The sequence below is a fragment of the Pleurodeles waltl genome, chromosome 7 (genome assembly GCF_031143425.1).
Source record: "Pleurodeles waltl isolate 20211129_DDA chromosome 7, aPleWal1.hap1.20221129, whole genome shotgun sequence".
Lineage (NCBI taxonomy): Eukaryota > Metazoa > Chordata > Amphibia > Caudata > Salamandridae > Pleurodeles > Pleurodeles waltl.
In genome coordinates this window covers 514,069,397-514,095,308 of record NC_090446.1, presented here as the reverse complement: position 1 = coordinate 514,095,308, position 25,912 = coordinate 514,069,397, and positions in this window count along the sequence as shown.

Below are 25,912 nucleotides of genomic sequence, written 5' to 3'. Positions count from 1 at the left end.
TCCTACAGACATACACTCACAAACAGGCCAAAAGTGGGGTTAACAAGGCTAGAAAGAGGCTACTTTCTCACAATAACTTAAGTGCAGTTTGTGAGTAGCAATGGCATTACTCTTTTGTGGGTGGGTGCATGTTCCTTCCTACACACCTCTCTAGCCTTCCTAAATCCCTCCATACCCCTAACTAAACCCCTCCCATTTAATACTAAGTATGCCCATTTTTCCAGCCGCTCCCCAGGTCCCTTCCTTATTTACTACTAAGTAGTAACCTTACATTTTTGAGGATCTCACCAGAGAAAAGATAGGAGAGGTGGAGGTGGCGATTTGTGCTTGTGGGTTTGTGAATATAATTTTGTAGCACTTTAGTATTACTACTGTAGTACTCATAAACATACTACCAAATGCAGTTGGTGAACAATATATTCACACACTTCTTTATTTATTTAAACATGGGTCATGTTGATTTCAACATGTGACTTATTTGTTTCATTGTATGCCACACTAATTATACAGAGTTTCATAATATCTTAAAGGATTGTCTTATTCATTTTAATGCACATCATATTAATTTTGACATGGGCCATATTCATCTCAACAGGTTGCAAAATTATTTTCAAAGTGCGCCATCTTGATTTCAATCCTTTCCATATTCATTTCAACGTAGAATAGATTCACTTCAAAATGTGTCATTGTTTTCAATGCAATCCATATTGTTTCAGCAAATATATTTATTTCAGCCTAGGTCACATTCATTTTAAGGCGTGCCATATTCTTTCTGGGGAAGGTTGTATTACTTTCTATGCTTGCCATATTAATTTCACTGCATCTCATACTCATAACAGTATAAGCCATATTTAGTTTAATGCATGTCATATTCCTTTAAAGAGGTGTCATACTCATTTCAAAATATATCATACTCAATTCAATGTATATCATATTTATTTCAGTGTGGCCATATTCATTTTAAGCATGTCATATTCATTTAAGGAAATATCATACTGATTTTATCAATGGTCATATTTATTTTAATGTGTTTCATATGTTTCAGTGCATCTCATATTCATTTCAACACATGCCATACTAATTTCAAAGCTGTGTCATTTTCCTCTTAATGCCTTCCATGCTGATTTCAGTGAACACCATATACATTTACGCTTAAGTCGCAGTAACTTTAACACTTGTAATTCTCATTTCAGCAATTTTCATTTGAACATGTCATATTGATTTCAAATGTGTTTTATATTCATTTCTACATATTTTTTATTAAAGTTCACGTTATAGTCATTTTAAAGTTTATCATATTAATTTCAATGTGAGTCATACTCATTTCAGTGTGTGCCATATACCCTTCAACACCAGTCATATTCAATACAATTTGTTAATGTTTATTTTGAGGCGCATCATATTCTACCCAACTTTTTTTTTTTAGGTAATTCCAAAACACAATGGGGGTCATTAAGCCCCCGCCGGTAAAAAATGCTTACTGCTGCGGCGACGGCCGCCAACGTCGCTGCGGCTACCAGCTGTCATCCGGATTATGACCACAGCCGGATTTCCGCCAGAAAGATGGAGGAAATCCGGCTGTGGCCATGCCAGCAGATGGCGGTAAGGTGGCACTGCTGCCAGGGGCAGCGCCACTCCAGTAGACCACGGTTGGACGTATTATGAGAATAATACGGCCTGGCGGAGTTCTGCTGGCAGATGCTGCTGCTGGCAGCAGCGCCCCGTCTCCTGCCGGAGGACCCCAGACAACAGGTAAGTCGGGTACTCCGACAGGGGAGGCGGGTGGGGAGTGTTGTGTGTGTGTGTTTGGGGGTGTGTGTATGTCTGTGCGTATGTTGTGAGTGTGTGTTGTGTGTGTGAGCATGTTTGGGGGTGTGATTGTGTGTATGATGAGTTGTGTGAATGCGTATCTGTGTGTATGTATGTAAGTGTGTGTGGATGTGTGTGTGAATGGATGTATGCATAAGTGGATGAATGTTGGAATGGTTGTGTGTATGCATGTGTGAAGGGAGGGGCATGTATGAAGGGGGGTCTGGAGAGGAAGGGGGAGGGGGTGGGGGGAAACCAGTTGAGGGGGAGGGGGCGGGGAAGACCCCTATCAGTGACAGGGAAGGGATTCCCTGTCACTGATAGTGCCTAACGTCATGGTTTTTGTGGCGATAAGGATGCCACGAAAACCATGGCAGTAGGCGGGGTCATAATCCCACAGGCAGACAAGTGACGGCCGCCGGGCTGGAGAGTAAAGTTTCCATCCGGGCAGTCGTTACCGCCGTGGCGGTCAGTGTAGTAAATTGGCAGTTTGGCTTTAGCCAAACCACCAATGTCATAATATGGAGAAAAGTACTGCCAGCCTGTTGGCAGGACTTTACTCCATATATACGCTGACCGCCGGGGTCATAATGACCCCCAATATATTTATTTTAACGTGTCATATTTAATTCACTGAAGTTTATATTTATTTACTCACATCATATTTATTTAATCATGTCATAGTTATCTTACTACTTCTCAGTTACTTCAGCAAATACCATATTCTTTTATATGCATGCCATATGAATTTCAGTGTTTACTATATTCCTTTCCGTGAGAGGCATATTCAGTTAAGTACAGTTGACATATTTTAGGATATGTTTCATTCAGTATTGAATTTGTTTTATTAATATCATTTAATAAATATTAATTCTACTTTGTATGGTATTTGTTTTACAACATGGAATACTGATTTTGACATGCATCATATTGTTTTTTCAATAAGTTAAATTCATTGTAGTTTCTGTTATAATATTTCTTCTGTGTGCAATTTTTACATGAACAGCTTCCAAAAATGTAAAACTGGAATGCATGTACAGTGACTGTTGTAATAAATTCATTACATCCTTGTGCATGGGATACATTTTAAATGCACCACTGTAATGGAATGCATGAAAAATATTTGGTCATAAACCTGTACTGTTTTTCATTGGATATTTTATTGCATTAGCCTATGACACAAACTTATAACACTTACATTGAATTGGTATGTATTACACAGAAGAATAAGTTACTTACCTTCAGTAACACTTTTTCTGGTGGATACAGTAACTACCTGTGGATTTATCACCTAAAGAATTCTCCCCTCGCGTCAGCCCTCGACGGAAATTTCTTCTAGCTCTGCACGTCGACGATGACGTCACAATCGCCCGACTCCACGCGACGCCACATGACGTCATCCAGGCAATAAGAAGCCCTCGTCGACGTGCAGACGTCAGTTATCACCATTTTTTTACGTGCCATAAAGGCGAACAGGTTAAACCTAAAGAGTACACATTCATCCAGAATAGATGAAAATAAAACATTTAATATAGAACTCAATATAAATCACAGTTATGAACGCCCAATTCGAGAGAGAAATAAACATATATATGTATAATTCCAGTCCAAAATGTCCTTTTCACTATCTTAATTTGCAAAGGAAAAATATATACAATGAATACAACTAAATGCATGAAACAGCTATATACATATATATACAAGATGAAGGATGCACACCCAAATAGATCTTGGCTTGACCAGTCAGGCAACGGGGAGGCCGTGGGACCGTGAGGAATCCACAGGTAGTTACTGTATCCACCAGAAAAAGCGTTACCGAAGGTAAGTAGCTTATTCTTCTGATGGATACACCTACCTGTGGATTCCTCACCTAAAGAATAGAGTCCCCAAGCAGTATAACCTCCAGTGGTGGGTGCCCGAATGGTCAAACCAAGAAATCTTGCAGCACCGAGCGAGCAAAATGGCCATCCCTCCTAACCTCAGAGTCCAAACAGTAATGTTTGGCAAAAGTATGGAGGGACGCCCAAGTCGCTGCCCTGCAGATGTCAGCCACATGAACACCTCTAGCCAAAGCTGATGAAGCTGCTTTGGCTCTGGTGGAATGGGCACGAAGCCCCACAGGTGGATCCCTCTTCGCCAAAGAATAGCAGATCTTAATACATAGAATGACTCACCTGGATAGCGTTCTCTTGTGGACCGCTCTACCTTTCCTCTTCCCCATGTATCCAACGAAGAGCTGTTCATCCTGTCTGAACTCTTTCGTCCTGGCGACGTAGAACCTCAGAGCTCTTCGTGGATCCAGCCGGTGGAGCCTCTCTTCCTCCTTGGATGGGTGAGGTGGAGGGTAAAAGGAAGAGAGAGTAATTGACTGCCCCAGTTGAAAGGGTGTAACAACCTTCAGTAGGAAAGCCGCCTTGGTCCTCAACACCACTTTGTCCTTAAAGAAAGAAAGGTATGGGGTTTCCACAGAGAGAGCCTGAAGCTCGCTAACCCTTCTGGCAGATGTTATGGCCAGCAGGAAAACAGTTTTGAATACTAGGTACCGTAAAGAACAAGAGTGCATTGGTTCGAACGGAGCCCCCATAAGAAAAGTTAAGACTAAGTTATGGTCCCACTGAGGCATAACGAATGGCGTGGGTGGATACCTATTAGTGAGTCCATTAAAAAACTTTAAAACAATTGGTGATTTAAAGAAGGATGGTTGATCAGGAAGGCACAGAAAAGCAGATAGTGCAGACAGATAACCTTTAACAGTGGCAATTGCAAAACCTTTCTGTGCCAGATGGAGTGCGAATGACAAAATGTCAGATAAACCAGCTTTTAAAGGATTTAAACTATTCTCTCCACACCAGTCGGTAAATGTAGCCCAACGATTAGCATAGATTGACTTGGTGGAGTGTCGCCTGGCCGATAAAATAACTTCCACCACATCTGGAGGGAGAGCAAAGGAACTCAGATTGCCCAGTTCAATCTCCAGGCATGAAGATGCAGGCTCTGGAGGTGGGGGTGTAGAATCTGTCCCTGCGACTGCGAGAGGAGGTCCACCCTGCAAGGGAGACGGAGCGAAGGGCACTGAGAGAGTTGGAGTAGGTCCAAATACCACACCCTTCTCGGCCAATCCGGAGCTATTAAGATGACTTGAGCTCGGTCTTGGCGGATCTTCCTGAGAACTCGAGGAATCAAGGGTATGGGGGAAACGCGTAAAGTAACTGACCCTTCCAGGACATCTGAAACGCGTCCCCCAAAGCTCCTTGCACCGGATACTGGAGGCTGCAAAATTGCGGACACTGTGCATTCTCTTGAGTGGCAAACAGATCTATTTGCGGATATCCCCACATCCTGAAGATAGACAGAACTATATCTGGATGAAGACGCCACTCGTGGTCGACCGAGCTGCGACGACTGAGAATGTCTGCAAGCACGTTCAGGACTCCGGCCAAGTGATGTGCAATCAAGCCGATCTTGTGGTCCCGAAGCCAGGACCAGAGACGAAGAGCTTCTCTGCAAAGAAGATAGGACCCCACTCCTCCCTGTTTGTTTATATACAACATTGCGTTGAGTTGTCCGTTAGAACTTGGATTGACTGACCGCGAATGGAAGGGAGGAGGGCCTTGAGTGCCAGACGTACTGCCCGCAACTCTAACAGATTGATATGTAACTTCTGTTCCCCTGGAGACCAAAGGCCCTTGATCTCCAGGTCCCCCAGATGTGCTCCCCACCCTAGAGTGGAAGCATCCGTTACCACCGTGGCCACTGGAGGAGGCAGCGAGAACGACCTTCCTTGAGACAGGTTGTCGACCGCTGCCCACCACTGAAGGTCCACTGCAGTGTCTCTGGAGATCCTTATCGAATCTTCGAGATCCCCTTTGTGCTGAAACCACTGCTTGCGGACGCACCACTGAAGAGCCCTCATGTGCCAGCGTGCATGAGTGACCAACAGTATGCAAGAAGCGAACAGACCGAGCATACCAAGAACCTTGAGGACTGCTCCATTTTGAAACAATGGAATCAACGCCTGAATTTCCTGAACCCGCTGGGGTGGAGGAAAGGCCCGATTCAATGTCGTGTCCAATACTGCCCCTATGAACAGGAGGCGTTGAGAGGGCTCCAGTTGAGATTTGGGTACATTGACTGAAAAACCCAGGTCGAACAACAGTTGAGTCATCGACTGGAGATGGCATCGCACGAGCTCCGGAGTTTTGGCCTTGATCAACCAATCGTCCAGATAGGGAAACACAGCTATCCCCCTTCTTCTGAGCTCTGCTGCTACCACCGCCATCACCTTTGTGAAGACTCGAGGTGCTGAAGTAAGACCAAAAGGGAGGACCGCAAACTGATAATGCTGCGATCCCACTACAAACCGGAGATACTTCCTGTGCGATTTGAGGATCAGAATATGAAAATACGCATCCTGCAAATCGACCGACACCATCCAGTCTCCTTTGTTCAACGCCAAAAGAACCTGTGAGAGGGTCAGCATTTTGAATTTTTCCTGCTTGAGGAACCAATTCAAAATCCTCAAGTCCAAAATCGGTCTCAGCCGACCATCCTTTTTGGGAATCAGGAAGTATCTTGAATAACAACCCTGACCCCTCTCTTGCTCGGGAACCAACTCTATTGCACCTATTTCTAATAGGGAAAATACCTCCTGCTGTAATAGGAGAAGATGGTCTTCCGAACAGAAGGATGGGCGGGGAGGGAAGGCAGGAGGGAATTCCCGAAAGGGAAGAGCGTACCCCCTCTTCACAATGTCGATGACCCAGGAGTCCAATGTTATAACCTCCCACATTGGAAGAAAACGGGCAAGTCTCCCCCCTACCGGAGACAAATGGACAGGGAGTGGAGGAGAACTACAGCTGCTTTCCTTGCTGCACCCCTCCCGAGGAAGAGGCAGAGTGCTGCAAGGTGGCTCCTCTCGTACGGACTCTGCCCCTGCCCCTGAAGGATCTGTACGGCAGGGTAGAAGTAGATTGCTGTGGTCCTTGCAATCTTCCTCGAAAGGAACCACGTCCAAATCCTTTAAACCTCTGAAAGCCTCTAAAGGAGGATGAGGCTGACGACTGGAGTCCCAAATATCTAGCAGTCGCTCTGCTTTCTTTAAAACGTTCCAGGGCAGAGTCAGCCCTTGTGCCGAAGAGCTTCTCTCCATCAAACAGAAGATCAAGAAGGGTGGCCTGCACGTCCGACGAGAAGCCAGATGACCGTAGCCAAGACTGCTGCCTAGAAACTATGGTCGTGCCCATAGCCCTAGCCACCGAGTCCGAAGTATCCAATCCCGACTGGATCACCTGAGTCGCAGCCGCCTGAGCCTCCGCTAACAGCTGCATCATCTCCTGGGACAAATTAGGGTGGCCCTTCGCCTCTTCCATAAGGGCATGGATGTAACGCCCTAGTATGCAAGTCGCATTGGAAGATTTTAGGGCCACACTGCAAGATGAAAAGGTCTTTTTTGCAGTATGGTCCATCTTCTTTGACTCCCTGTCCGCAGGGGTCCCAGGAAATGAGCCAGGAGAGGATCTGGACGAACAAGAGGCTTGCACCACTAGACTCTCCGGAGTTGGCTGTCTGGAGAGAAACACCGGATCCCCAGGCGCCATCCTGTACCGATGAGCCACCGCTCTGTTGACCGCAGAGGTGGACACAGGTTTCAGCCAGATATCCTTAATGGGGTCCAGCAGAGCCTCATTGAAGGGCAAAAGAGGCTCAGCAGAAGCAGACATCGGGTGAAGAACCTCTGTTAATACATTTCTCTTGACCTCCGCGGTGGGAAGGGGAAGATCCAAAAAGTCAGCAGCCTTACGAATGACTGCGTGGAATGAAGCAGCTTCCTCCTTGACCTCTCCAGGGGATGCTAGATCCCATTCCGGGTTAGTGTCCAGGCCACTAGCTGAATCCAGTCCCTGGAAGTCACCAGAGGGCTCTACAACTTCACCTTCCTCCAGGTGTTGCCTCTCATACTCTTCTTCCTCCAAGAGCCGAAGAGCCAGACGTCTTGACTTAAGTCTTGACTCCAAGCCTGGAGTCGACAAGGCGTCGGCCGACGCCAAAAATCTTCGTCGGCGCCGAACCTCGGATCCGTCCGAAGCTGGAGGCTCCGGCTCCAAAGGGTTCTTAGACGTCGATCGGATCTGAGGCGAATCCGACGGCGCTGTAGCAGGTGTAGCCGTCCTGGGCGACGGTCGGGCTTATCTCCCACATCGGACGACGCCGAGCCGACGGAGAAGCCGATATCGACCTGGACCGTCCCTTGCTCGATCAGCGCCGAGATCCGTGACGGCGCCGAGAGTCACTATGATGGTGACGAGACCTCGAGGACCTCGAAGAAGACTCCCTCCGATGACGCCTCTCCTTCTTCTTCTTGGACCGAGCCAAGAACAATTTCGCCTCCCTCTCTTTAAGTGCCTTAGGGTTCATGCGTTGACATGAGCCGCATGACTTGACCTCATGGTCGGAACTAAGGCACCAGAGGCAGTTTTCGTGGGGGTCGGTAACCGACATTCGACCCCACACTGGCTACAAGGTTTAAAGCCTGATTTTCTAGGCTGCGACATCGTAACTTTCGTTGGAAACAGTAGCTCCCTGTGAGCCTCGAAGAATTAACCGTTACTCGGGCACAGAAAAAAGGGAACTGACGTCTGCACGTCGACGAGGGCTTCTTATTGCCTGGATGACGTTATGTGGCGTCGCGTGGAGTCGGGCGATTGTGACGTCATCGTCGACGTGCAGAGCTAGAAGAAATTTCCGTTGAGGGCTGGCGCGAGGGGAGAATTCTTTAAGTGAGGAATCCACAGGTAGGTGTATCCATCAGAAAGTCTAATTGGCACACTCATCCATGGATAGAGGAAGAAAGCTTGAGAAGTTCTGTGGAAAATATACAAGGAAAAAGAGATATGCTTACCGGAACGTAAACTGTATGCCTCAATTTCCGCAAAAACAAGAAATTAATACATTATCACAGGCTATGTAAGTAGTAAAGCAAACAAATTCAGCTAAATGGAAGTGACTGAGGTGCATGAGAGCTAGTGACACATAGTGCACCAGACACTGATTATTAATTTTATTTCATGAGTTGCATGTCGAGTATGCATGCACAAGTCGCAACAACTGTTAGCAAAGCCAATATGTGTGCATATTTTCTAAGAGAAAGTCCTTCTTCATTGGATGTGTGTGTGTGTGTGTGCACGCGTGCATGTGTGTATGTATAAGTGTATTTGTGTGTGTGCTTGAATGAGATAATAATGCCTTAGTGACTGGCTAGATGACTGACTATAGGGATAGATGGATGATTGATTGACTAAATAGATCGATATTTAATGAGTCAGTTTGTATGAAAACTGCATGTATTGATATGTCAAATGGTGTGGGCATAGATGAATTGATGAATAACTGAGTGCATGGATGGATGCTGGATGAGTGAGTGAGTGAGTGCATGGTTGTACACAGAAGTGCTATTCCAATGTTATAAACCAAAATATCAGCACAAGTGATAATATTAAAATGCCAATAATAGCGAATATTATGCTAGCACTAGCATTAGGTCAGGACTAGACATCATTCTGCCAAAAATGGCTACAAATTATGAAGAATTATGACCATAAAACTAGTGCAAGCATTATACAGAATTGGAAATCAAGGTGCATTGGGGATCCTGCCAGTCACAAATTACCACTATTACATCAAGAATCGCTATCATAAAGCCAGAACAAGCATTATGCTTGAAGTGGTACCACTGTGCAAGGAATGTCCACAGAATGCAAAAAAATGCTCCTTCCTGATGGCAAGGCCTGCTTTCTGCTATGAGTGGTTACCAACATTCCATGGACGTTCACATTACACCAAAAACAGGTAGATCATACACCTTTCACACTTATATTTGCAAAGAATGAGATGTAGTCCATCCATAACAAACTGTGCACAAACTACCATATAAACATTTTATAGCAATCACAAGCATACTCATTGCCAATGTTCCACTTTGCTAAGTACCCAAAAAGATTTACAAACTCAGGACACTAGCTTCTAAAATGGAATCCCTGAATAATATACACTAACAAAATCTCAGCTAAAGCCTCAACACAACATAATAATACATCGAGAAAAACACTAGTGCAATATAACACTGACACACAACAAAAGTATCACAATATCACCAGTGCTTTATTTGACAGACAGTAGTTACAGTTGGGGGCCACAGGTACTCGTTTGTTGGGGACTGGCACTTAGTTTTCCTCATCAAACTTTGACTCACAGCAAGAGAAAGGAAAAAACAGAACTAGGCGGCTGAGTTGGGTGTTCTTACTGTTTCGTTTAATACCGTGTGTTATAGTTTTGTGTTGTGTTGTGTTATTGTAATTTTCATGCGTGTAAGCTTATGTTGCAGTATTACTGCTGTGCTATTACTGTGCTATGTGGTAATTGCTAATGTTGTATGTTTTGCTACATATTGTCTTGTATTTAGGACAGTGCTGGTGTATTACAGAGCTGTGTTGTTATTGTTTTGAGTTTACTATTGAGGGTCATGTTGTTATTCTGACTGTGTTGATGCATATTGTGTTACTGGTGTTCTGTTTTACTGTTAATGCTTTGATGTGTATACTGCTAATGTCCATTTGTGTGGTGTGTTCCTGTGGTTAATGTTATTGCAGTTTCTTGCTGCCTGTTGTGTTGTGATAATATTGGGTTGCCTTGTGTATTGCTGTATTGTATTGTTTTGTTTTGTGTTACTAGTACTAGGTGTTTATGTGCTTTTGTGTGTTGTATATTTGTGGAGTTGTGTTGCTCCTTTCTTGTTCCTATATTTGTTGTTTGTTGTGCTGCTCTTATGATGTGGTTTTGGTTGTTGTGTTCTGTTCTTGTACTATTATTTTGTTTTTTTCACTTTTGATTTGGTATATAATTGTTCTATTTTTCCACCCCCTTCTCCCCCAAGGCAGAAGACTTTTGCCATTTCCAAAATGTCCCAAATGGATATGGATGGCCCAGGGAACATTTACCCCATCGATTAAGGTGTGCCATAAACATGACACCTCAGGAAACCCATTTCAGAACACTTGGACCTAAGGAAGACTAGAACCTGATGTCTGTGACTGGGGAAAAGCCATGAAAGTCTTGATCTGCTCCCACTTGTGCCCAAGACAAAGAAGTGGACTCCAAGGGTCATAAGGTTGACCTCCTGTTAAATCTACAGGGACCCAAAGAAGCTACAAGAGGCATTTTCCTGCTACTTCCCATCTGACCAGTGCCAACACCTTAGGAGTCTTAAGTGCCTCATAGGTCCTGGGGCGCTTTAGAAGTGTACTCCCGTTGTGGATTGGGACTAGAGGGACTTAAGTCAGAAGGTAAAATCTTTGACCAGAACAAACCTGGTGGATGTACCAGATGCATGCTCCATTGTGGTAAGCTTCAAATTACGCCTAGTTTCTGGTCTACCACGACCATTGACTATCATTGGCACATTGTGCTTTTTGTCACTATTTCTACTTAAAATTTAAAAAAATCGTATCTCTAGTTCCCCTCATTGGAATGTTGTTATTTTGTTTATGAAATGTTTCTCTAATTTTCTAATTTTGTTTGGGGTTTTTATTGTTTTGAATTTTGACTTAATTATTCTTTTGGTACTCCATAAATACTTTAACCATTGCCTCTGGTGAAGCCTGTCTGCTCTGTGTCATAGGTACCAGGGGATTGAGCTCAAGTTAATTTAGCAACTATGCTGGTTCACCCCAAATAATCCAATATTTTAAAGACTGGATAAGGAAAAAAATTGAAGTATTGAGATTACCAATGAGTAATAAAATATTTCAAGCAAACATGTGGAAACAGGCTGTGCTCATTGGGCTGTAGCTTTGGATGTCTTGGGCATGAAGTGATGTGAAAGCCACTAACTCTTATACAGCAGTGAAAAACAGACCCTTACAAAGAGGTGTTCACCCACAAAGGGTCTCCAACTGTGTCTGTGACTAGGGACTATACGACTCAATGTGGGCTTTACAGTTTACCAACATATAGGTATGACCCCAAAGGTGGCTGGTTCGTTTTCAAAGGCTTTACCTTGTGTAGGAGGCTGGACTGGCTTGTAGTGAGTACCAAGGGGTACTTGCACCTTGCACCAGGCCCAGTTATCCCTTATTAGTGTATAGGGTGTCTAGCAGCTTAGGCTGATAGATAATGGTAGCTTAGCAGAGCAGCTTAGGCTGAACTAGGAGACGTGTGAAGCTACTACTGTACCACCTAGTGTCATATGCACAATATCATAAGAAAACACAATACACAGTTATACTAAAAATAAAGGTACTTTATTTTTATGACAATATGCCAAAGTATCTTAGAGTGTACCCTCAGTGAGAGGATAGGAAATATACACAAGATATATATACACAATAGCAAAAATATGCAGTATAGTCTTAGAAAACAGTGCAAACAATGTATAGTTACAATAGGATGCAATGGGGAAACATAGGGATAGGGGCAACACAAACCATATACTCCAAAAGTGGAATGCGAACCACGAATGGACCCCAAACCTATGTGACCTTGTAGAGGGTCGCTGGGACTATTAGAAAATAGTGAGAGTTAGAAAAATAACCCTCCCCAAGACCCTGAAAAGTGAGTGCAAAGTGCACTAAAGTTCCCCTAAGGACAAAGTAGTCGTGTTAGAGGAATAATGCAGGAAAGACACAAACCAGCAATGCAACAACTGTGGATTTCCAATCTAGGGTACCTGTGGAACAAGGGGACCAAGTCCAAAAGTCACAAGCAAGTCGGAGATGGGCAAATGCCCAGGAAATGCCAGCTGCAGGTGCAAAGAAGCTTCTACTGGACAGAAGAAGCTGAGGTTTCTGCAAGAACGAAAAGGGCTAGAGACTTCCCCTTTGGTGGACGGATCCCTCTCGCCGTGGAGAGTCGTGCAGAAGTGTTTTCCCGCCGAAAGAACTCCAACAAGCCTTGCTAGCTGCAAATCGTGCAGTTAGCGTTTTTGGACGCTGCTGAGGCCCAGGAGGGACCAGGAGGTCGCAAATTGGACCAGCAGAGAGAGGGGACGTCGAGCAAGACAAGGAGCCCTCTCTGAAGCCGGTAGCACCCGGAGAAGTGCCAGAAACAGGCACTACGAGGATGCGTGAAACGGTGCTCGCCGAAGTTGCACAAAGGAGTCCCACGTCGCCGGAGACCAACTTAGAAAGTCGTGCAATGGAGGTTAGAGTGCCGTGGACCCAGGCTTGGCTGTGCACAAAGGATTTCCGCCGGAAATGCACAGGGGCCGGAGTAGCTTCAAAGTCGCGGTTCCCAGCAATGCAGCCCAGCGAGGTGAGGCAAGGACTTACCTCCACCAAACTTGGACTGAAGAGTCACTGGACTGTGGGGGTCACTTGGACAGAGTCGCTGGATTCGAGGGACCTCGCTCGTCGTGCTGAGAGGAGACCCAAGGGACCGGTAATGCAGCTTTTTGGTGCCTGCGGTTGCAGGGGGAAGATTCCGTCGACCCACGGGAGATTTCTTCGGAGCTTCTGGTGCAGAGAGGAGGCAGGCTACCCCCACAGCATGCACAAGCAGGAAAACAGTCGAGAAGGCGGCAGGATCAGCGTTACAGAGTTGCAGTAGTCGTCTTTGCTACTATGTTGCAGGTTTGCAGGCTTCCAGCGCGGTCAGCAGTCGATTCCTTATCAGAAGGTGAAGAGAGAGATGCAGAGGAACTCGGCTGAGCTCATGCATTCGTTATCTGAAGTTTCCCCAGAGACAGAGACCATAAATAGCCAGAAAAGAGGGTTTGGCTACCTAGTAGAAAGGATAGGCTACTAACACCTGAAGGAGCCTATCAGCAGGAGTCTCTGACGTCACCTGGTGGCACTGGCCACTCAGAGCAGTCCAGTGTGCCAGCAGCACCTCTGTTTCCAAGATGGCAGAGGTCTGGAGCACACTGGGGGAGCTCTGGACACCTCCCAGGGGAGGTGCAGGTCAGGGGAGTGGTCACTCCCCTTTCCTTTGTCCAGTTTCGCGCCAGAGCAGGGGCTAAGGGGTCCCTGAACCGGTGTAGACTGGCTTATGCAGAATTGGGCACATCTGTGCCCAAGAAAGCATTTCCAGAGGCTGGGGGAGGCTACTCCTCCCCTGCCTTCACACCATTTTCCAAAGGGAGAGGGTGTCACACCCTCTCTCAGAGGAAGTTCTTTGTTCTGCCATCCTGGGCCAGGCCTGGCTGGACCCCAGGAGGGCAGCTGCCTGTCTGAGGGGTTGGCAGCAGCAGCAGCTGCAGTGAAACCCCAGGAAGGGCAGTTTGGCAGTACCAGGGTCTGTGCTACAGACCACTGGGACCATGGGATTGTGCCAATTATGCCAGGATGGCATAGAGGGGGCAATTCCATGATCATAGACATGTTACATGGCCATATTCGGAGTTACCATTGTGAAGCCACATATAGGTAGTGACCTATATGTAGTGCACGCGTGTAATGGTGTCCCCGCACTCACAAAGTTCAGGGAATTGGCTCTGAACAATGTGGGGGCACCTTGGCTAGTGCCAGGGTGCCCTCACACTAAGTAACTTTGCACCTAACCTTTACCAGGTAAAAGTTAGACATATAGGTGACTTATAAGTTACTTAAGTGCAGTGTAAAATGGCTGTGAAATAACGTGGACGTTATTTCACTCAGGCTGCAGTGGAAGGCCTGTGGAAGAATTGTCAGAGTTCCCTATGGGTGGCAAAAGAAATGCTGCAGCCCATAGGGATCTCCTGGAACCCCAATACCCTGGGTACCTCAGTACCATATACTAGGGAATTATAAGGGTGTTCCAGTAAGCCAATGTAAATTGGTAAAAATGGTCACTAGCCTGTCAGTGACAATTTGGAAAGACATGAGAGAGCATAACCACTGAGGTTCTGGTTAGCAGAGCCTCAGTGAGACAGTTAGGCACCACACAGGGAACATATACATGTACACCTATGAGCACTGGGGCCCTGTGTGACAGGGTCCCAGTGACACATACATATAGGCCACAAACCTATGAGCACTGGGGTCCTGACCAGCAGGATCCCAGTGACACATAACAAACATACTGAAAACATAGTGTTTTCACTATGAGCACTGAGGCCTGGCTATCAGGATCCCAGTGAGACAGTGAAAACAGTGACAAACACCCTGACATACACTCACAAACAGGCCAAAAGTGGGGGTAACAAGGCTAGAAAGAGGCTACCTTCTCACACAACCCCCCCCCAAACGAAGGACAATAAGGCTAACCTTGGCCAGTTGAGACTTTATTGTCTAAGTGGTGATAAGTAGAGAGTAGCTCTGCAATAGACTGGTTACTCCCTTTATCATCCACTATATGGTTACTTCCCTGTGGGGATGTAAACCACCCTGTTTGAAGTTTTTTAGCTAAGCAACAATGTGAAGATGTATTTTCAGAGTTTCTATCAGTAAGTTTTAGTTTAGAGCAGTGGGAATTGTCCACTGAACCTATTTGTAGTGATGGAAATGCCAGACAGGGATGCTGTCTCAGAAAAGCCATAGCTGGGCAAAAACTTTGTCCATCTGGCTGGAAGAGAGAACAGGGATGCTGTTTCTCTTGAGTTGGAGCAGGGCAGGGATGCTGTCCTATGAGCTCCACACTAGAGCAGGGATGCTGTCCTAAGTGTTGTGAGGTAGTGCAGGGTTTCTGCACTAAAGTTTCTCTGGGAGGGTTGGAGGGATGCTTCATGTTAACTAAAATGGTGCTGTTTTTCTCACCAATGTTAGTTATCCCACAGAGAGGTACTTCCACCTCAGGGAGTCCAGCTTTGCCAGCTGATGATTCCCTTGGAACAGGCGCCACCCCAGGAGAGGTTTCTCCCACCACAGGAATAGTATCCTGAATGGTAGGGTGGTTAGGGGATACTGTGATACCCCTTTTACCTGTTGATGGAGAGGGATCCTGAGTTTTCAGGCCTTCTCTCCTTTGCTTTTTCATTTCACTTGAAATGAGAGGGAACAATTCCTCAGGGATGCCCAGCATGGCTGCATGGGCATAAAACTCTACATCAGCCCAACCTGAGGCCTCTAGGTCATTACCTAAGAGACAGTCTACAGGTAAGCTAGGTGATACCACCACCTGCTTAGGGCCAGTAACTCCAACCCAACTAAACTGAATTATAGCTAAGGGAAGAAACTTAGTGGAGTTATGGACATCAATAATCTTATACTGTTGTCCAATGATGTGTTGTTCAGGAGGCACTAGGTTTTCAGTCACCAAAGTGAAACTGGCACCTGTGTCCCTGTAGGCCAAGGCCTCAACACCATTTATTGAAACTGTCTGCCTGTACTTATCCATTGTAAGGGGACAAGCAGCCAGTGTGGCAAGGCCAGTGCCACTAGGTGTGACAGAAACTGTCTTGGGACTGACTACCCCAGTTTCTACTATGGACCCATAAGTGAACCCAACTACACCCTTTGCTTGACTGTTGCCAGCAGTCCCACCACTAGTACCACTACTGCTAGGGGCACTAGAGCTTGATGTATTAGTGGTGGTAGGCTCAGGGGGTTTACCTGGACAGGACTTATCCCCTGGCCTATGGCCTCTATTTTTACACACAAAGAACCAAGGCTTTTTAATGTGTGCAGATTGGGAAGAAGAGGAAGAATTTGTTTTATCCCCACCCTCTGAAGAGTGTTTAAGATTTGAAGTGGGATCTTTGGTTTTACCCTTATCCCCATGCTTATCTTGAGATTTTTCACCATCTTTCTTCTTATTGCCATCTTTGTCACCCCCTGTATGAACTTTTCTGTTCACCCTTGTTCTGACCCATTTGTCTGCCTTCTTTCCCAATTCTTGGGGAGAGGTCAGATCAGAGTCTACCAGGTACTGGTGCAACAAATCAGACACACAATTATTAAGTATATGCTCTCTCAGGATTGTGTTATACAGGCTTTCATAATCAGTAACTTTACTGCCATGTAACCACCCCTCCAAGGCCTTCACTGAATGGTCAATGAAATCAACCCAGTCTTGTGAAGACTCCTTTTTGGTCTCTCTGAACTTTATCCTGTACTGTTCAGTGGTTAAGCCATAACCATCCAGGAGTGCATTCTTAAGAACTTGGAAATTATTAGCATCATTTTCTTTCACAGTAAGGAGCCTATCCCTACCTTTTCCACTAAATGATAGCCATAGGATAGCAGCCCACTGCCTTTGAGGGACATCCTGTACAACACAGGCCCTCTCAAGTGCAGCAAACCACTTGTTAATGTCATCCCCCTCCTTATAAGGGGGAACTATCTTGTGCAGATTCCTGGAATCATGCTCTTTTGCAGGATGACTATGGGGAATACTGCTGCTGCCACCATGGGTATCTAAACCCAGCTTCTGTCTTTCCTTCTCTAGTTCAAAAGACTGTCTATCCAAATCCAGCTGTTGCTTTTTAAGCTTCAGTCTGGTTTGTTCCACCCTCAACTTATTGAGTTCCCTCTCTAACATTCTGTCATCAGGGTTGGTGGGAGGGACATTTCTAGAAACAGAGCTATGATGGGAATGAACAGAAGGAGACCTGTCCCTTACAGAAGCCACCCTAACAGCTTGGTTTACAGAAACATTACTACCAGTATGGTGAGAATAAATGCTTTTGCTATGATGTGAGACAACACTATTTATATGGTGTGGCTCATCATCATTACCATCTATGCTAGATTGTCTAGTAATGGGCAGGCTAGGAAGTTTCTTTCCTGAATCTTTTCCTGGGGGAGTCCCTGAATCAGATTGAGAACTATTAGGTACTTTTTCAACAGATGAGGCACCTATGGCCTTATCCTGTTCTCTAAGCATGTTAAGTAACAGTTCCAAGGAAGGATTCTTCCCTACACTCAAACCTCTCTCTATACAGAGACTCCTTGCTCTTTTCCAGCTAAGGTGGTCATATGCAAGTTTGGACAGATCAACACTTTGGCCTGTGCCAGACATTTTTTTTAGAGAGAGTTAAAGTGATAGAAAAAGAGAAAAAAGTTTTCAGAACTTTTTGGAAAGACAGAAAAAAACTTTTTAAACTTTTAAGAACTTTTTGAAAGTTTAGAAGTACTTTTCAGCACTTAGAAAAGAGTGAAAAGAGGAAATGCAAAACTTTTTGGCTATGTGTATATACACTGACCTTGTTTTGTATATTTTTCTCTTATGAAAAGTACAATGACAAGAGTGGTAAGTAGTCTCAAGCACTTATCCCACCACTGCACAACCAATGTAGGAGGCTGGACTGGCTTGTAGTGAGTACCAAGGGGTACTTGCACCTTGCACCAGGCCCAGTTATCCCTTATTAGTGTATAGGGTGTCTAGCAGCTTAGGCTGATAGATAATGGTAGCTTAGCAGAGCAGCTTAGGCTGAACTAGGAGACGTGTGAAGCTACTACCGTACCACCTAGTGTCATATGCACAATATCATAAGAAAACACAATACACAGTTATACTAAAAATAAAGTTACTTTATTTTTATGACAATATGCCAAAGTATCTTAGAGTGTACCCTCAGTGAGAGGATAGGAAATATACACAAGATATATATACACAATAGCAAAAATATGCAGTATAGTCTTAGAAAACAGTGCAAACAATGTATAGTTACAATAGGATGCAATGGGGAAACATAGGGATAGGGGCAACACAAACCATATACTCCAAAAGTGGAATGCGAACCACAAATGGACCCCAAACCTATGTGACCTTGTAGAGGGTCGCTGGGACTATTAGAAAATAGTGAGAGCTAGAAAAATAACCCTCCCCAAGACCCTGAAAAGTGAGTGCAAAGTGCACTAAAGTTCCCCTAAGGACAAAGTATTCGTGTTAGAGGAATAATGCAGGAAAGACACAAACCAGCAATGCAACAACTGTGGATTTCCAATCTAGGGTACCTGTGGAACAAGGGGACCAAGTCCAAAAGTCACAAGCAAGTCGGAGATGGGCAAATGCCCAGGAAATGCCAGCTGCGGGTGCAAAGAAGCTTCTACTGGACAGAAGAAGCTGAGGTTTCTGCAAGAACGAAAAGGGCTAGAGACTTCCCCTTTGGTGGACGGATCCCTCTCGCCGTGGAGAGTCGTGCAGAAGTATTTTCCCGCCGAAAGAACTCCAACAAGCCTTGCTAGCTGCAAATCGTGCGGTTAGCGTTTTTGGACGCTGCTGAGGCCCAGGAGGGACCAGGAGGTCGCAAATTGGACCAGCAGAGAGAGGGGACGTCGAGCAAGACAAGGAGCCCTCTCTGAAGCCGGTAGCACCCGGAGAAGTGCCAGAAACAGGCACTACGAGGATGCGTGAAACGGTGCTCGCCGAAGTTGCACAAAGGAGTCCCACGTCGCCAGAGACCAACTTAGAAAGTCGTGCAATGCAGGTTAGAGTGCCGTGGACCCAGGCTTGGCTGTGCACAAAGGATTTCCGCCGGAAGTGCACAGGGGCCGGAGTAGCTGCAAAGTCGCGATTCCCAGCAATGCAGCCCAGCGAGATGAGGCAAGGACTTACCTCCACCAAACATGGACTGAAGAGTCACTGGACTGTGGGGGTCACTTGGAGAGAGTCGCTGGATTCGAGGGACCTCGCTCGTCATGCTGAGAGGAGACCCAAGGGACCGGTAATGCAGCTTTTTGGTGCCTGCGGTTGCAAGGGGAAGATTCCGTCGACCCACGGGAGATTTCTTCGGAGCTTCTGGTGCAGAGAGGAGGCAGGCTACCCCCACAGCATGCACAAGCAGGAAAACAGTCGAGAAGGCGGCAGGATCAGCGTTACAGAGTTGCAGTAGTCGTCTTTGCTACTATGTTGCAGGTTTGCAGGCTTCCAGCGCGGTCAGCAGTCGATTCCTTATCAGAAGGTGAAGAGAGAGATGCAGAGGAACTCGGCTGAGCTCATGCATTCGTTATCTGAAGTTTCCCCAGAGACAGAGACCCTAAATAGCCAGAAAAGAGGGTTTGGCTACCTAGGAGAGAGGATAGGCTACTAACACCTGAAGGAGCCTATCAGCAGGAGTCTCTGACGTCACCTGGTGGCACTGGCCACTCAGAGCAGTCCAGTGTGCCAGCAGCACCTCTGTTTCCAAGATGGCAGAGGTCTGGAGCACACTGGGGGAGCTCTGGACACCTCCCAGGGGTGGTGCAGGTCAGGGGAGTGGTCACTCCCCTTTCCTTTGTCCAGTTTCGCGCCAGAGCAGGGGCTAAGGGGTCCCTGAACCGGTGTAGACTGGCTTATGCAGAATTGGGCACATCTGTGCCCAAGAAAGCATTTCCAGAGGCTGGGGGAGGCTACTCCTCCCCTGCCTTCACACCATTTTCCAAAGGGAGAGGGTGTCACACCCTCTCTCAGAGGAAGTTCTTTGTTCTGCCATCCTGGGCCAGGCCTGGCTGGACCCCAGGAGGGCAGCTGCCTGTCTGAGGGGTTGGCAGCAGCAGCAGCTGCAGTGAAACCCCAGGAAGGGCAGTTTGGCAGTACCAGGGTCTGTGCTACAGACCACTGGGACCATGGGATTGTGCCAATTATGCCAGGATGGCATAGAGGGGGCAATTCCATGATCATAGACATGTTACATGGCCATATTCGGAGTTACCATTGTGAAGCCACATATAGGTAGTGACCTATATGTAGTGCACGCGTGTAATGGTGTCCCCGCACTCACAAAGTTCAGGGAATTGGCTCTGAACAATGTGGGGGCACCTTGGCTAGTGCCAGGGTGCCCTCACACTAAGTAACTTTGCACCTAACCTTTACCAGGTAAAGGTTAGACATATAGGTGACTTATAAGTTACTTAAGTGCAGTGTAAAATGGCTGTGAAATAACGTGGACGTTATTTCACTCAGGCTGCAGTGGAAGGCCTGTGTAAGAATTGTCAGAGTTCCCTATGGGTGGCAAAAGAAATGCTGCAGCCCATAGGGATCTCCTGGAACCCCAATACCCTGGGTACCTCAGTACCATATACTAGGGAATTATAAGGGTGTTCCAGTAAGCCAATGTAAATTGGTAAAATTGGTCACTAGCCTGTCAGTGACAATTTGGAAAGACATGAGAGAGCATAACCACTGAGGTTCTGGTTAGCTGAGCCTCAGTGAGACAGTTAGGCACCACACAGGGAACATATACATGTACACCTATGAGCACTGGGGCCCTGTGTGACAGGGTCCCAGTGACACATACATATAGGCCACAAACCTATGAGCACTGGGGTCCTGACCAGCAGGATCCCAGTGACACATAACAAACATACTGAAAACATAGTGTTTTCACTATGAGCACTGAGGCCTGGCTATCAGGATCCCAGTGAGACAGTGAAAACAGTGACAAACACCCTGACATACACTCACAAACAGGCCAAAAGTGGGGGTAACAAGGCTAGAAAGAGGCTACCTTCTCACACAACCCCCCCCCAAACGAAGGACAATAAGGCTAACCTTGGCCAGTTGAGACTTTATTGTCTAAGTGGTGATAAGTAGAGAGTAGCTCTGCAATAGACTGGTTACTCCCTTTATCATCCACTATATGGTTACTTCCCTGTGGGGATGTAAACCACCCTGTTTGAAGTTTTTTAGCTAAGCAACAATGTGAAGATGTATTTTCAGAGTTTCTATCAGTAAGTTTTAGTTTAGAGCAGTGGGAATTGTCCACTGAACCTATTTGTAGTGATGGAAATGCCAGACAGGGATGCTGTCTCAGAAAAGCCATAGCTGGGCAAAAACTTTGTCCATCTGGCTGGAAGAGAGAACAGGGATGCTGTTTCTCTTGAGTTGGAGCAGGGCAGGGATGCTGTCCTATGAGCTCCACACTAGGGCAGGGATGCTGTGCTAAGTGTTGTGAGGTAGTGCAGGGTTTCTGCACTAAAGTTTCTCTGGGAGGGTTGGAGGGATGCTTCATGTTAACTAAAATGGTGCTGTTTTTCTCACCAATGTTAGTTATCCCACAGAGAGGTACTTCCACCTCAGGGAGTCCAGCTTTGCCAGCTGATGATTCCCTTGGAACAGGTGCCACCCCAGGAGAGGTTTCTCCCACCACAGGAATAGTATCCTGAATGGTAGGGTGGTTAGGGGATACTGTGATACCCCTTTTACCTGTTGATGGAGAGGGATACTGAGTTTTCAGGCCTTCTCTCCTTTGCTTTTTCATTTCACTTGAAATGAGAGGGAACAATTCCTCAGGGATGCCCAGCATGGCTGCATGGGCATAAAACTCTACATCAGCCCAACCTGAGGCCTCTAGGTCATTACCTAAGAGACAGTCTACAGGTAAGCTAGGTGATACCACCACCTGCTTAGGGCCAGTAACTCCAACCCAACTAAACTGAATTATAGCTAAGGGAAGAAACTTAGTGGAGTTATGGACATCAATAATCTTATACTGTTGTCCAATGATGTGTTGTTCAGGAGGCACTAGGTTTTCAGTCACCAAAGTGAAACTGGCACCTGTGTCCCTGTAGGCCAAGGCCTCAACACCATTTATTGAAACTGTCTGCCTGTACTTATCCATTGTAAGGGGACAAGCAGCCAGTGTGGCAAGGCCAGTGCCACTAGGTGTGACAGAAACTGTCTTGGGACTGACTACCCCAGTTTCTACTATGGACCCATAAGTGAACCCAACTACACCCTTTGCTTGACTGTTGCCAGCAGTCCCACCACTAGTACCACTACTGCTAGGGGCACTAGAGCTTGATGTATTAGTGGTGGTAGGCTCAGGGGGTTTACCTGGACAGGACTTATCCCCTGGCCTATGGCCTCTATTTTTACACACAAAGAACCAAGGCTTTTTAATGTGTGCAGATTGGGAAGAAGAGGAAGAATTTGTTTTATCCCCACCCTCTGAAGAGTGTTTAAGATTTGAAGTGGGATCTTTGGTTTTACCCTTATCCCCATGCTTATCTTGAGATTTTTCACCATCTTTCTTCTTATTGCCATCTTTGTCACCCCCTGTATGAACTTTTCTGTTCACCCTTGTTCTGACCCATTTGTCTGCCTTCTTTCCCAATTCTTGGGGAGAGGTCAGATCAGAGTCTACCAGGTACTGGTGCAACAAATCAGACACACAATTATTAAGTATATGCTCTCTCAGGATTGTGTTATACAGGCTTTCATAATCAGTAACTTTACTGCCATGTAACCACCCCTCCAAGGCCTTCACTGAATGGTCAATGAAATCAACCCAGTCTTGTGAAGACTCCTTTTTGGTCTCTCTGAACTTTATCCTGTACTGTTCAGTGGTTAAGCCATAACCATCCAGGAGTGCATTCTTAAGAACTTGGAAATTATTAGCATCATTTTCTTTCACAGTAAGGAGCCTATCCCTACCTTTTCCACTAAATGATAGCCATAGGATAGCAGCCCACTGCCTTTGAGGGACATCCTGTACAACACAGGCCCTCTCAAGTGCAGCAAACCACTTGTTAATGTCATCCCCCTCCTTATAAGGGGGAACTATCTTGTGCAGATTCCTGGAATCATGCTCTTTTGCAGGATGACTATGGGGAATACTGCTGCTGCCACCATGGGTATCTAAACCCAACTTCTGTCTTTCCTTCTCTAGTTCAAAAGACTGTCTATCCAAATCCAGCTGTTGCTTTTTAAGCTTCAGTCTGGTTTGTTCCACCCTCAACCTATTGAGTTCCCTCTCTAACATTCTGTCATCAGGGTTGGTGGGAGGGACATTTCTAGAAACAGAGCTATGATGGGAATGAACAGAAGGAGACCTGTCCCTTACAGAAGCCACCCTAACAGCTTGGTTTACAGAAACATTACTACCAGTATGGTGAGAATAAATGCTTTTGCTATGATGTGAGACAACACTATTTATATGGTGTGGCTCATCATCATTACCATCTATGCTAGATTGTCTAGTAATGGGCAGGCTAGGAAGTTTCTTTCCTGAATCTTTTCCTGGGGGAGTCCCTGAATCAGATTGAGAACTATTAGGTACTTTTTCAACAGATGAGGCACCTATGGCCTTATCCTGTTCTCTAAGCATGTTAAGTAACAGTTCCAAGGAAGGATTCTTCCCTACACTCAAACCTCTCTCTATACAGAGACTCCTTGCTCTTTTCCAGCTAAGGTTGTCATATGCAAGTTTGGACAGATCAACACTTTGGCCTGTGCCAGACATTTTTTTTAGAGAGAGTTAAAGTGATAGAAAAAGAGAAAAAAGTTTTCAGAACTTTTTGGAAAGACAGAAAAAAACTTTTTAAACTTTTAAGAACTTTTTGAAAGTTTAGAAGTACTTTTCAGCACTTAGAAAAGAGTGAAAAGAGGAAATGCAAAACTTTTTGGCTATGTGTATATACACTGACCTTGTTTTGTATATTTTTCTCTTATGAAAAGTACAATGACAAGAGTGGTAAGTAGTCTCAAGCACTTATCCCACCACTGCACAACCAATGTAGGAGGCTGGACTGGCTTGTAGTGAGTACCAAGGGGTACTTGCACCTTGCACCAGGCCCAGTTATCCCTTATTAGTGTAAAGGGTGTCTAGCAGCTTAGGCTGATAGATAATGGTAGCTTAGCAGAGCAGCTTAGGCTGAACTAGGAGACGTGTGAAGCTACTACCGTACCACCTAGTGTCATATGCACAATATCATAAGAAAACACAATACACAGTTATACTAAAAATAAAGTTACTTTATTTTTATGACAATATGCCAAAGTATCTTAGAGTGTACCCTCAGTGAGAGGATAGGAAATATACACAAGATATATATACACAATAGCAAAAATATGCAGTATAGTCTTAGAAAACAGTGCAAACAATGTATAGTTACAATAGGATGCAATGGGGAAACATAGGGATAGGGGCAACACAAACCATATACTCCAAAAGTGGAATGCGAACCACAAATGGACCCCAAACCTATGTGACCTTGTAGAGGGTCGCTGGGACTATTAGAAAATAGTGAGAGCTAGAAAAATAACCCTCCCCAAGACCCTGAAAAGTGAGTGCAAAGTGCACTAAAGTTCCCCTAAGGACAAAGTATTCGTGTTAGAGGAATAATGCAGGAAAGACACAAACCAGCAATGCAACAACTGTGGATTTCCAATCTAGGGTACCTGTGGAACAAGGGGACCAAGTCCAAAAGTCACAAGCAAGTCGGAGATGGGCAAATGCCCAGGAAATGCCAACTGCGGGTGCAAAGAAGCTTCTACTGGACAGAAGAAGCTGAGGTTTCTGCAAGAACGAAAAGGGCTAGAGACTTCCCCTTTGGTGGACGGATCCCTCTCGCCGTGGAGAGTCGTGCAGAAGTATTTTCCCGCCGAAAGAACTCCAACAAGCCTTGCTAGCTGCAAATCGTGCGGTTAGCGTTTTTGGACGCTGCTGAGGCCCAGGAGGGACCAGGAGGTCGCAAATTGGACCAGCAGAGAGAGGGGACGTCGAGCAAGACAAGGAGCCCTCTCTGAAGCCGGTAGCACCCGGAGAAGTGCCAGAAACAGGCACTACGAGGATGCGTGAAACGGTGCTCGCCGAAGTTGCACAAAGGAGTCCCACGTCGCCGGAGACCAACTTAGAAAGTCGTGCAATGCAGGTTAGAGTGCCGTGGACCCAGGCTTGGCTGTGCACAAAGGATTTCCGCCGGAAGTGCACAGGGGCCGGAGTAGCTGCAAAGTCGCGATTCCCAGCAATGCAGCCCAGCGAGATGAGGCAAGGACTTACCTCCACCAAACATGGACTGAAGAGTCACTGGACTGTGGGGGTCACTTGGAGAGAGTCGCTGGATTCGAGGGACCTCGCTCGTCATGCTGAGAGGAGACCCAAGGGACCGGTAATGCAGCTTTTTGGTGCCTGCGGTTGCAGGGGGAAGATTCCGTCGACCCACGGGAGATTTCTTCGGAGCTTCTGGTGCAGAGAGGAGGCAGGCTACCCCCACAGCATGCACAAGCAGGAAAACAGTCGAGAAGGCGGCAGGATCAGCGTTACAGAGTTGCAGTAGTCGTCTTTGCTACTATGTTGCAGGTTTGCAGGCTTCCAGCGCGGTCAGCAGTCGATTCCTTATCAGAAGGTGAAGAGAGAGATGCAGAGGAACTCGGCTGAGCTCATGCATTCGTTATCTGAAGTTTCCCCAGAGACAGAGACCCTAAATAGCCAGAAAAGAGGGTTTGGCTACCTAGGAGAGAGGATAGGCTACTAACACCTGAAGGAGCCTAT